We start from the raw sequence: 10,802 nt of genomic DNA on the forward strand, positions 1-10,802 counted from the left end.
CAACAATCTGGACTGTACAATTCCCGCCCTAACACGACGATTCTGTAAATGACAATTTATCTTCTATTAAGTTTTGTTAGACATTTAGATAATGAACTCTCTCGATTTTACATACCAAGACAATTAAGTAATAAAATGTACATAAATATTGTTTAAAAACAACGGTAACTACATTTATATGTCAAATATTGAAACAACTATAAAGTGGCTAGTGTTTTATTGACATCTTTCCTTCAGGGAAACGATGCTTCAATCAACAACAAAAGACGGAATGAGATCATGAATGAAGAAAATATATATCTAACATTCTTATTGATATGGCGAGGTTAATGCATATCGCGACCACATAGGCCAGTTTCCATATGACTGAATATTCAACCATGACACTGACAGATGACTGACTAATGTTACGAAATTTTACTGGTTACTGAGTGACAACGTCTGATTCCAGGGCCGCTTTTTGATACGTCGGAATTTTGTGCATGCGATTACGGTGGGCAATGTGAACTACGATGCCTTTTATCTGTTTGGACAGAGATTATATATCGGTATACGGTCTCTGGTTTGGATATTCGGTCAGGCCATTTATGACTTTGATAGTCTTGGGCGATGCTCCGATTTCGCTAAGTGCCGTTTTGGTGTGGTTCCGTTTAAGCAACAACACCAGATGAAAAGGGATTTGAAAGCCTAATTCCTGACGTGGAAATCACAAGTGAATCTTTGTAACGCTGCTTAGCACAGTATTGACGTTCTATCACGGTGTATCAGTTAGATGAAAGGGGAAAATCCCGATGTGTTGCCAACGTGTTGCCATCACGGCATGATGTTCACAAATCTTGAAACACAGACGGAGGGACAGAGATTCGAACCCACGAACCTAGGTTCTGGTGTGGACAAAGGGAGGTGATTGTGCTCAGCAAATTGCAGTGCCTTAGGTGACTAAGTCACTCCCCAAAGCTCGAGATTTCAAACAAACGCCAAAGCACACACACAAAAACGCATGTTGTATCACGAATTTGAAGGTAAGGGCTTAAAAATGATATTATGAAAATATGAGATAATAAGCACTGTTACCCTTTAGATAAATTAGAAGACTTTTGATTGGTTTATACCCTATGCATATGAAACTGTACTCTAAAAGTTGCAACATGGATGGATACTTTCCCTCTGCGACAACAATCATGGCGAAACACAGCAGTAACGGAAGAGAAACGGATGAAAACAGTCCCGGAAAACAAACAAAAAGCACCTAACATATCTAAATGGTACAAAGTTTGTTACACAGCCATTTTCCAGGTAGTGTGAGATGGTACGTCCAGTTTGAACCCGTATTATCTTCGGCTTCTGGCCCCAAGTGGCCTTTTTATCAAAGACACATCATCTTTCTAGGAGAGATTATTTTAATGTCCGTGAACACGGGAATGTTGACAACCCCACGCGGGAGTGACCGAAGTGAGTGTGAAAGTCAGCCCAACTTGTGTCCCGAGTCGTTGCGTTTAGAAACCGATGACATCGACTCAGAAGTAATCATTTTGACAGCAAATCTACCAACAGTCACCTTGGTTTGATTTGCAAAATTGAAATTATAGTAAAGCAGAGTTTAGTCAAAATCGCTCGCTCTAGGCCCGCAAAGAGAATAGGGCAACAAAAGCTACTTGGATTCCACGATCAAAATGACAGTCGTGCATATATGAAAACAGTCTGGTGATAAACCTGTCTGATGGCCGCCAATGCCTTTTCTGCAGGACCAGCGACCTGCAGGTGGTCGACAGCGTTCCACCACACAGTCGGAAGACAGGTTTCTCCTGACTGCATCACTGTCGTCACATGCAGACATGACCTACGGAACGTACCTGGGCTTAACGAATCTGTTAAGTGCGTACTTGTCTCCGATGTAAGAAGTAGGCCACGTCAACCTGACAGACTAGTACTTTTAACTGGCGAATAGAGATACTGTCAAAAATTCACAGATTTCATTAAGATTTTATGATTCCAAGGTAGCCTAACATGACTAATGTGGATGGAGCTTAAGTCATGATTGAAATAGCCCCAGCAGACCTGGAGGAACGGCTGTCTATATCCCGCAGGGGGAACTGTAACGATGTGATGTCATTTGATGTAAAAAAGGAGAACAAATGTTGTTTACAAGTAAAAATATAAAATCACATAATATTTGTTTCTGAAGCGTCACACACTGCTGTGCCGGAACTAAGACATGGGGCAGTGATCAGTGTTATTGTTCATTCAGTCTTGTGGCACTACTCCCAAATGTGTAAATGCTGTAAAATGGATAACGCCAAAGTATCACAATTTGACTTGTCAGACTCAGGTTATGGGTGTCCATGCTATATGCTACGCCTGGAGACGGTAGATCGATTTGCGTAAAGATTACAAAATCGATCATTCCAGCTGATACCTCAATCACCCAACACACTGAAAACATTGCTACCTGATCTTGTCAGTTCCTTCATGTCCCGTACGCACGCACGTTCACCTCCCGCTGAAGGAACATTTACTTCTCATGAACATTTTCATCTCATTTACTTGTCTTTCACTCCCGATCTTTTCGTATCCTGGCAAATCTAGTGTGCTTCTGAGTTATAGAAGTAGAATAACTATTGAATCTTGACAGCGTGTACCGTGGTCATGTAACTTCGAACAAACAATTCTGAAACACCTCCATTCATTAAAGAGGTAATATTACTCCTGAGTCAGATGTAGTTTGAAACTGCAAACAGCTTGATTATAACATTATTGTTCCCATAACTCCAATAGGGGGGCGGTGGGCAGTCTAGTGTTTAAAGTGTTCGCTCGTCACGCCGAAGTTCAGGGTTCAATTCTCGACATGGGCACAGAGTGTGAAGCCCATTTTGGTGTCCGCGCCGTGTTCTTGCTGGAATATTGCTAAAAGCGACTCACTAACTCCAATATGTGAGTATAGTGCTGTGTGGTAAAGCAGTTGCCCTCCAAGCAGGTATGTACCTTTATAGAAACATCGATGTTGTAGATGCATATTTGCTCAGTACGCTCAAATAATATTGAAACGTGCAAATGAAGGATATGGTATATGATTCTGGGATCATTAGATACTCAGCTATTTAACCATGCCAGATTCAAACGGGCTGAACCATCCCATACTATTTGGCAAGTTTATTACCCTTTAGACATTTTATATGCCTGATTCTGCATCCGTTTCTCTTCCGGTATTCGTCTCGATATGGCTGAAATATTGCCGATGTAACGTTAAATAATAAATCACTCACTCTCTCTTCCGGTATGGGGGGGAAAGGTGTTTCGCCATGAACATTATCGATCGATAGTCGAAGGGACATAACTCTTGTAGACTTAAAAACTAGGATTTAAGAGACTTGCTCTTTCAGATAATATCACCGTTTAGGATACATCTTTGCGTCCAATCTATTTCCATTTCATTGTTACGAAATAGCATATTCTCAAAACAGCTCACTGGATTCTCCAAGTGCGGTGGATTTCAATGTCAAACTGTTAAGGTACCACCTGTTGGGACAAGGTAAGATGGATTCATACTGCCTGTGAAACCTAACGGTACTGTTTCATAGACAATGGCTATTAAGCAATCAGTTCATCTAATTAATGGATAAGAATATTATTATCTGAGAACAATCCATTTGTGTAGCTGCTAGTACCTATTAGAAAATTAATGTTCCCAAGACCTTTCATACATTCCGACACATATATACTTCCATAAGACATATATAATCCAAATCATTCCTTCTCCATGCCATGGACTGTGTATTCAATTGAAATGGACGCGCATGTTCCATAACAATGTCCGTGTCTATGTGTTGATTGGATGTGCTAAATCAGTCAAGGAGTTATCGTCCTTGTACTAGCTTTTTCTTTAGCTCAAACACACAATGTATTATCGCACAGTATGAATTATATGACCCTGTACTTACAACACACAAAAAAAGTAAGTAATATTACATTGCTTCAAAGTGTGTAAAACCACTTGCCGAATCCGGGTTAAAAATGGTCTTCAGCTACCAACGCTTGTAGGACTCGTGAAGATCCAGGTTGGAATTGGTCTTCAGTAACCCATGCTTGTCCTAAGAGGCGACTAACGGGATGGGATGGTCAGACTCGCTGACATGGTTGACACATGTCATCGGTTCCCCATTGCGTAGATCGATGCTCATGCTGTTGATCACTGGATTGTATGTTCCAGACTCGAATATTTACAGACCACCGCCATATATCTGGAATACTGCTGTGCACGGCGTTAAATATCAACCAACCAACCCACGATTATTGCCTTGATTAACAAATGTGAATGAATGTTTCACAAATCGTGGAGGCATTACGCACTACTGATCCAAAAACTGTCCACTTTGAAATTTCCTATCTTCACCTAATCACCTTGTAAGATCGTTCACGGTGATATCATCTAATGTCGCACTCCACTGCCAGTTTTAATGTGTTAAGAGTTCATTCATCATAATCATGCGACTGTTAGTAAAAACTAATATATTCTGATATTTTTTTAAAGATTTGTTGTTTTTCCCAAATTTATCACGTTATCGCGATAAATAAGATGGTTTGTCCCATTTCCTTTAGCCAGCCCTTTCTGCAGTGCGAAAACCCAAAGTGAAGCACGTCCAGATGTTCAGGTTCCATCTCAATGCACATGGAATTATTTGATTCCGAGGCAAGGCGGTAGTCTGCTACGTATTGTTTAAGGTGCAAAAAACGCTTTCTAGCAATGGCACTGAGTAGCATCATAAACCTATGATATTGTGGTTCCCCTTTAACAATAATTTCTGGTTTATTACCTCCGAACCCCTGCTCGTCGGTTACATTAATGTGGTAAATATCTAAGGCCTGCAGCTTTCACAATGTCTTCCCAACATAAGCCTATATGCCGGGGTATAACTGAAATATTGTTCAAAGATGCACACATCCTAGTACACATTAACCACTCATCGTATATTACTGAAGAAATCGTTGTTAGAGATGCACCTACCTCAGCATAACACCATAAATTATATTTATTGTTTGTGAAATACCTGGATATTTATAAGTGAACTTGATACCTCCGTCCATCTATCCATGTAGTCAGAAATATAAATACACAAACGTACGTACTGAGCAAAGGACAACACAAAGTTATAGTGTCTAGTGCATATTTATTGAAAAAAATAATAATTCAGCTCAGATTATTTTTGTTTTAGTGAAGCTCTGTTCGTGTATGTACATGCTATTACATGAATACTTCTGTAAAGCAAAGCTTACGAAACTGACGTTGACATGCAATAAATGGACACTGTTTTTTTAAAAGTGTAAATAAAATACCATAAAACCATATAACATATAAGGAACGTTGCACACCCAGTAAACTACAATTAAAACGAACTCACAGGGACAATATTGTTAGTTTATCATACATATCTGTACAAAACTATCCACCAAATGTTCGGGACCAAAACATGGTTAGCTTTTACCTTCAGTTCGTTATAAACGTGGTTTACTGTATCCTGGGGGGCACATCATCAATCTACAAAATCAGACAATACCTATCCAGTTTTTCAAAATAGTGCTTGTTTAAACTTCTAAACATCACATAACGACCTATGGACAGTCTGTTTGTTGGAGGTTGTCGGAACAGAAACGTGAACATGACAGCAAGTGTTGGCTTATTCATGTACTTTGAAGTGTAGTGTCAGAGACATTAAGAAAACAGCAATGGTCCAGATACATATTATCAATAAACAAAAGTATTAAAAATATCCACTCAAAATCTGTCGACCTCATCTTACATGGAAAGGTGTATTAATCTAGGAAAGTGTTTACTCTCATAATTGACATGGACTATCAAACTGCATAGTAAGCAAATAGTTAATAATAAAATAGGTACTAAGCATCTGACGGTGATTTTAGTCACTGTGCGTCCACGCTCGTCTATTTCAACTGTTGGGATAGTTGAAATCTACAGTAACCTAATATTTTAGAAGGTTGGAGCCCAGGGCCCCGTTCCTCAGAGCGATCGTGGCTCTAAGGTGATCGTAACTCCCATACTTTAAGATAGACCCACGACTGTCGTAGTGCTACGATCGCTTTGAGGAACGGGGCCCTGGTTCTCATTCTTACCTGTTCTGTATACTCAGTTGTACACAATCGGAACAATATGATCATCAACTTGTCACAGAATTTATATAACATTATCATGTCTGCCTTGTGTATGCACCGGCATATTGTAATTGCGTTTGGATTCTAGGTTGTATTCAGTTTTGTAATCCTATGATTCTGTTTATATTAAATTTCGCTCATTTATTCCAATGATTCGTGGGCTATGTTTCCGATAATTCATACTTAAAAGCCGCCAAGAAAGTCTACAATGCTAAAACACTTAGGACTAAGTTTGGTTTTCACTGAATACAGCTGAATTAGGCTAAGGCTACAGCACACATTTAAGGACTGTTTTTCAATTGTTGTACACTTGTGGAAGAATAATTACCTGTGTGTATAGTGTAATTTCAGACAGAACCGAACATTGCAAAAAAGCATTCTTGAATATTCATATTTTTATGCTTCCTTCTCAGGTTTAGAAATGAATAGCAACAAAACATAGGCAGTAGTGAAACTCAAGAAAATAACTTTTCGAAATGGAAACTACACTAGTTTAATCAAATAACAAAGTAAATTATTAAGTGTTAATTTCACTGAAGACTCTCAGTAAAAATGTCTAACCGTGTCTTGGAAGACCTGACCTATTTAACACTTCCAAATAAAATTTGAATATCATTTGAATAAAGAAAAGAAGCTATGAAAAAGGTGGTATACTAGCGCCATGAAATTCTTTAAAGGCATTTAGAAGTGCGTTGATTGCTTCATTTCCATGTAGATGTCTGATGAAAAATACGTTGTGAAAAATAAATCAAGAAGTTGTTATCCATAAGATTTTCCTTGTATTACTAGCGCCATGTTTTCAGTAACACGTTTCAGGATTTATATGGTGTTCACTCCGATATTAATTTATATGAGGTATATCTATTTACGACTTTACAATTTATGAGGCCTATTTTCACCCCGATATTATTTTGAAATATAATACCTTGATACCATCAGATGTTCAGCAGGGTGACACGATGTCCTTACAAGGACATTCGTGACGTGACATCAACTGGCGTCGCATTAAACATTGTAAAGGTCATGATATCCATACACACCGTATACGGTTTGTATGGGGTTTACCAGACAGGTACATTCGATAACGAGTGATAAACAAGAAAACTGATAAACAAGAGCATTACATGAATCCAATCGAAAAGATAAATTTCCATTACTTCTTCCAACTAGTATAAAAAAGTAATCAACTCAAAAATAATAATGTCTGGATTATGCACTGTCTGCTTGAAAAATATAATCACTGATAAAGCAGAAGCGTAAAAACTAATAGAAAAAACCCAAGCTACCTATCAAAACGGAAATATAGTTATTGCAGCCAGTGTATTTGGCGAGAAAATGTATACAATTTTGACGAATCATATCATTATCTTCCAAACAGCTCTCATAAAGGCATTGTCTCCCAGAAATTTCACCTACGAACGATCTACGTTTTTAGCAAGATCATATACTTGTGCTTATGAAAGATCAGTATGTCATCATACCGTGGTATCCTTACCACTGACGTAAACCGTGACGGTGATCACAAAAACCTGAAGAAGAACGTTAGGCGTTTACCTGAAAAACAACGGGTGTATATTCCTCCAAATAGGGAACTGCTTCTGGTACCTGTTTTGTCCATGTTGAGTGTTTTTAGAAGTCCTTCACATATCTATATTAAAGGTCACATGCAACGTAAAACACAACTTTGCAGATTCAAGTCATCCAAAATGCAAATTCAACTTATAAAGTTGAAACATAACGCGATGAAAAAAACCGCGCGAAATCGGAGTTCAAACGATTCACTAATTTTCCCCCGACTTTTCCGGGGAAAACTGGTTTCAACAGCTGGGCTGCGCTCATAGCACGTGCGCAGTGAAATAGGTTCGCGCAACTTGGAAGCGGGCTGTCCGGTGAATACTCGGTGAAGGCTTTGGTGTGAGCTATTTTCCTAATGTTTTGTTGATATCTCACAGGCGCGAGCTTTTTATATGTTATGACAGTAAATAAACTGTTTATATAATTTCATTTGTCTATTTCACCACACGTTCTTCTTACCGAGTCACTTTCTCAGTTCGATACTTAAAAGCAATGTCATTATTTAGCATTGACACAATTTCTAACTGTGATATAGATATGTCGTTGTCATAGACAAAACTCAATGTCTTGTTTTATTGACACCTGTGTGTCTGCCTGCCTGTCTGCTAATGACAATATTCAATACACAGTTGCGATCACTGACCACATGCAATTTGAACTTAACACCAATCAGGCTATACACCATAATAAACAAAACGCATTGATTTATGGCCCGAGTTCGGTCTCTGTCACATTATGTAATTACACAGACAGGCAGGTGTGATACTTGTACACATGACATGTTATGATGTCTGTTGATTGCAAAATGTTATACACAAAAAATGAGCATGTATTTTCAAAACCCAACATCTCTATATACACACACACAATAAGCCGCGAGGGCATCTGCAAATGAACCAGCCGTTACACTTGAGTGCACACCCACCCGCTCTGACTGGGTTCGGCACCCCGGCTGTTTCGATTCTTGGGAAGTAAACCCAAGTACACAATATTGCACTTTTGATTTGCGATTGTACGCTTATAATTTTGTTTATATGGTTTTTCATAAAAAGCAATGTATATTATATGTCATGAATAAGTGATAATTGTGTTTTAATTATGTTTGATTTTTTGGTTGCATGTGACCTTTAAGAAATTCGAAAAAATCTAGGAAGGCCTTGAATGTTGTTACTCTCATCAGACAACTCCCACGCAATTGTCAGAAGACGATCTTTCAAATCTCTTCAGAAGCAGTACCCTCAGATGTACCTGAGACGTAAATGTAGACATCAAAAGCCTGTTTCCGCCCTGGAATTGGAAAGAAGAAGCCATTGATATTTTCATACAGTGTTGTGGATAGTTTTTATGGCTCTGAAGCACTGATCATATTATGGCCTCATTGGAATGAATAGTGTGAGTGTGTGATGGGTTTACAGCCGCCTTTAACAGTTTTCGAGTTATATCAGGACGTGTCACCTAATATGGTTAGAAATCAAGTGATGCAGTTGTACAACGTGTACCAAACACAGAGATGGTCAAACATAGTGGGGATTAGAACCCATAATCACCGGTTTGGCGTGCCCAGGGGGACGCAACCCGGAACAACGAATTATTAACAATACCAGTTGTGATAATAGAATAATGACATGTTGAGAGTTTATCATCTTTACTGTAGGAATTTCATGTATACGGAGTGCTTCAAAACAGTGTATTTTCAGTAGATCTGCTGGTGAGGTGAGGTGAGGTGAAATTGGGTTTAACGTCGTACTTGAGAATATTTCGCTAATATAACGACGTGCATGCGTGTGTATATGTATGTGCGGCTGCTTGTACTAGCCCAGACTGAAGCTGGTTTTATAGTGCTAGCCCACTCAGATACCATGCCGCAGTGAAGCATGAATACCCCACTCAGACACATTATACTGACTCCGAGCCGACCAGTCCTTGTTGTACCCATTAATGCCGAGCGCCAGGCAGGGACCAACAAGTACCATATTTTAACGTCTGTTGGTATGACGCGGTGGGGGGATCGAACCCGCGACCTTCCGCTCCCCGGGCGGAGGCTCTAACCACTACACCATGGAGGCGGTCAGATCTGCTGTTAATTTCGTCTAATACATCCTATTATTTGCGACGTTACACCCTGGAAGGAAGTAATTAGATAGGTAGCATGGATTCGCCACGCACCATCCAAAATGCGACCCTCTCATGTAACAACGGAACAACAATATCAATAAACCTACAATCATTCACCACCTTTAAGCGTGTCATTACTTACACCCTCACTCTAAACCCATTCAGTATCGAGAACACACATCCATTGTCTGTTCAAAAAGTGATTGATTAACTTTGTCTACATAATAAACACAGTTCATCATATTACTGTAGGTATTTCAAATGAATTCAAACCTGCTTCAAAACGTTTAGTATGTCACTACTAGTAACTTAATTCTAACTGCATTCAGGTTTGATAAAACACATCCTTTGTCTGTTAAAAAAAGTATAATATTTACTTTGTCTCCATAATAATGACAGTTTGCAAGTTTATCATATTACTGTAGGTAATTCAAGAGAATTCAAACCAGCTTCAAAACATTATTATGTATTTACATGTAAGGCAGAACTCACATGTTTTTAGTAGATGTGCTGGTAATGTGGTCTGCTTTATCAAGTATCGGTTCCCCATCTGACTGAAGTACCGACCTGGAATGGAATATATAGAATACGTAGCAAAGATTCGGTTCTCAGAATCCAAAAATACGACACCCTCATGAAACAAGGGAACAACAATGTAAATATACCTAGAATCAGTCATCACCGTTTAGTGTGTCATTAAGTTTATAAAATATCTGTAGGTATTTCAGGTGAATTCATTGAATTCAAGTGAACCAATTGCGATATATTTTGACAGCAATCCCGTTGAATCCCGTTAATCATACCGTGCTTTTTGGGCATTGCGCGCAAACGCATCCCAAAATGTACTGTAAACGCTTGTCATAAAACATGAAAACGATACATGAAAAGTGCATGCAGAAAAAAGATTTTCACATAATGCACGTGCAATGTGTCGTAAACATAAGTAG

The 10,802-nt window shown here is 38.9% G+C and overlaps 1 long non-coding RNA gene across 1 annotated transcript; it reads right to left on the reverse strand.

Moving 5' to 3' along the window:
- Positions 1 to 823: 823 nt before the first annotated feature.
- LOC124258321 lies at positions 824 to 10,491 on the reverse strand. Its single transcript, XR_006893568.1, has 3 exons — positions 10,348 to 10,491; positions 8,866 to 9,027; positions 824 to 835 (listed from the first exon to the last, which is right to left on the reverse strand). It is a non-coding gene; the product is annotated as an uncharacterized LOC124258321 (long non-coding RNA).
- Positions 10,492 to 10,802: the final 311 nt, after the last annotated feature.

Source organism: Haliotis rubra, unplaced genomic scaffold (genome assembly GCF_003918875.1).
Source record: "Haliotis rubra isolate DU_JTF1 unplaced genomic scaffold, ASM391887v1 Scf1171, whole genome shotgun sequence".
Taxonomy (NCBI): domain Eukaryota; kingdom Metazoa; phylum Mollusca; class Gastropoda; order Lepetellida; family Haliotidae; genus Haliotis; species Haliotis rubra.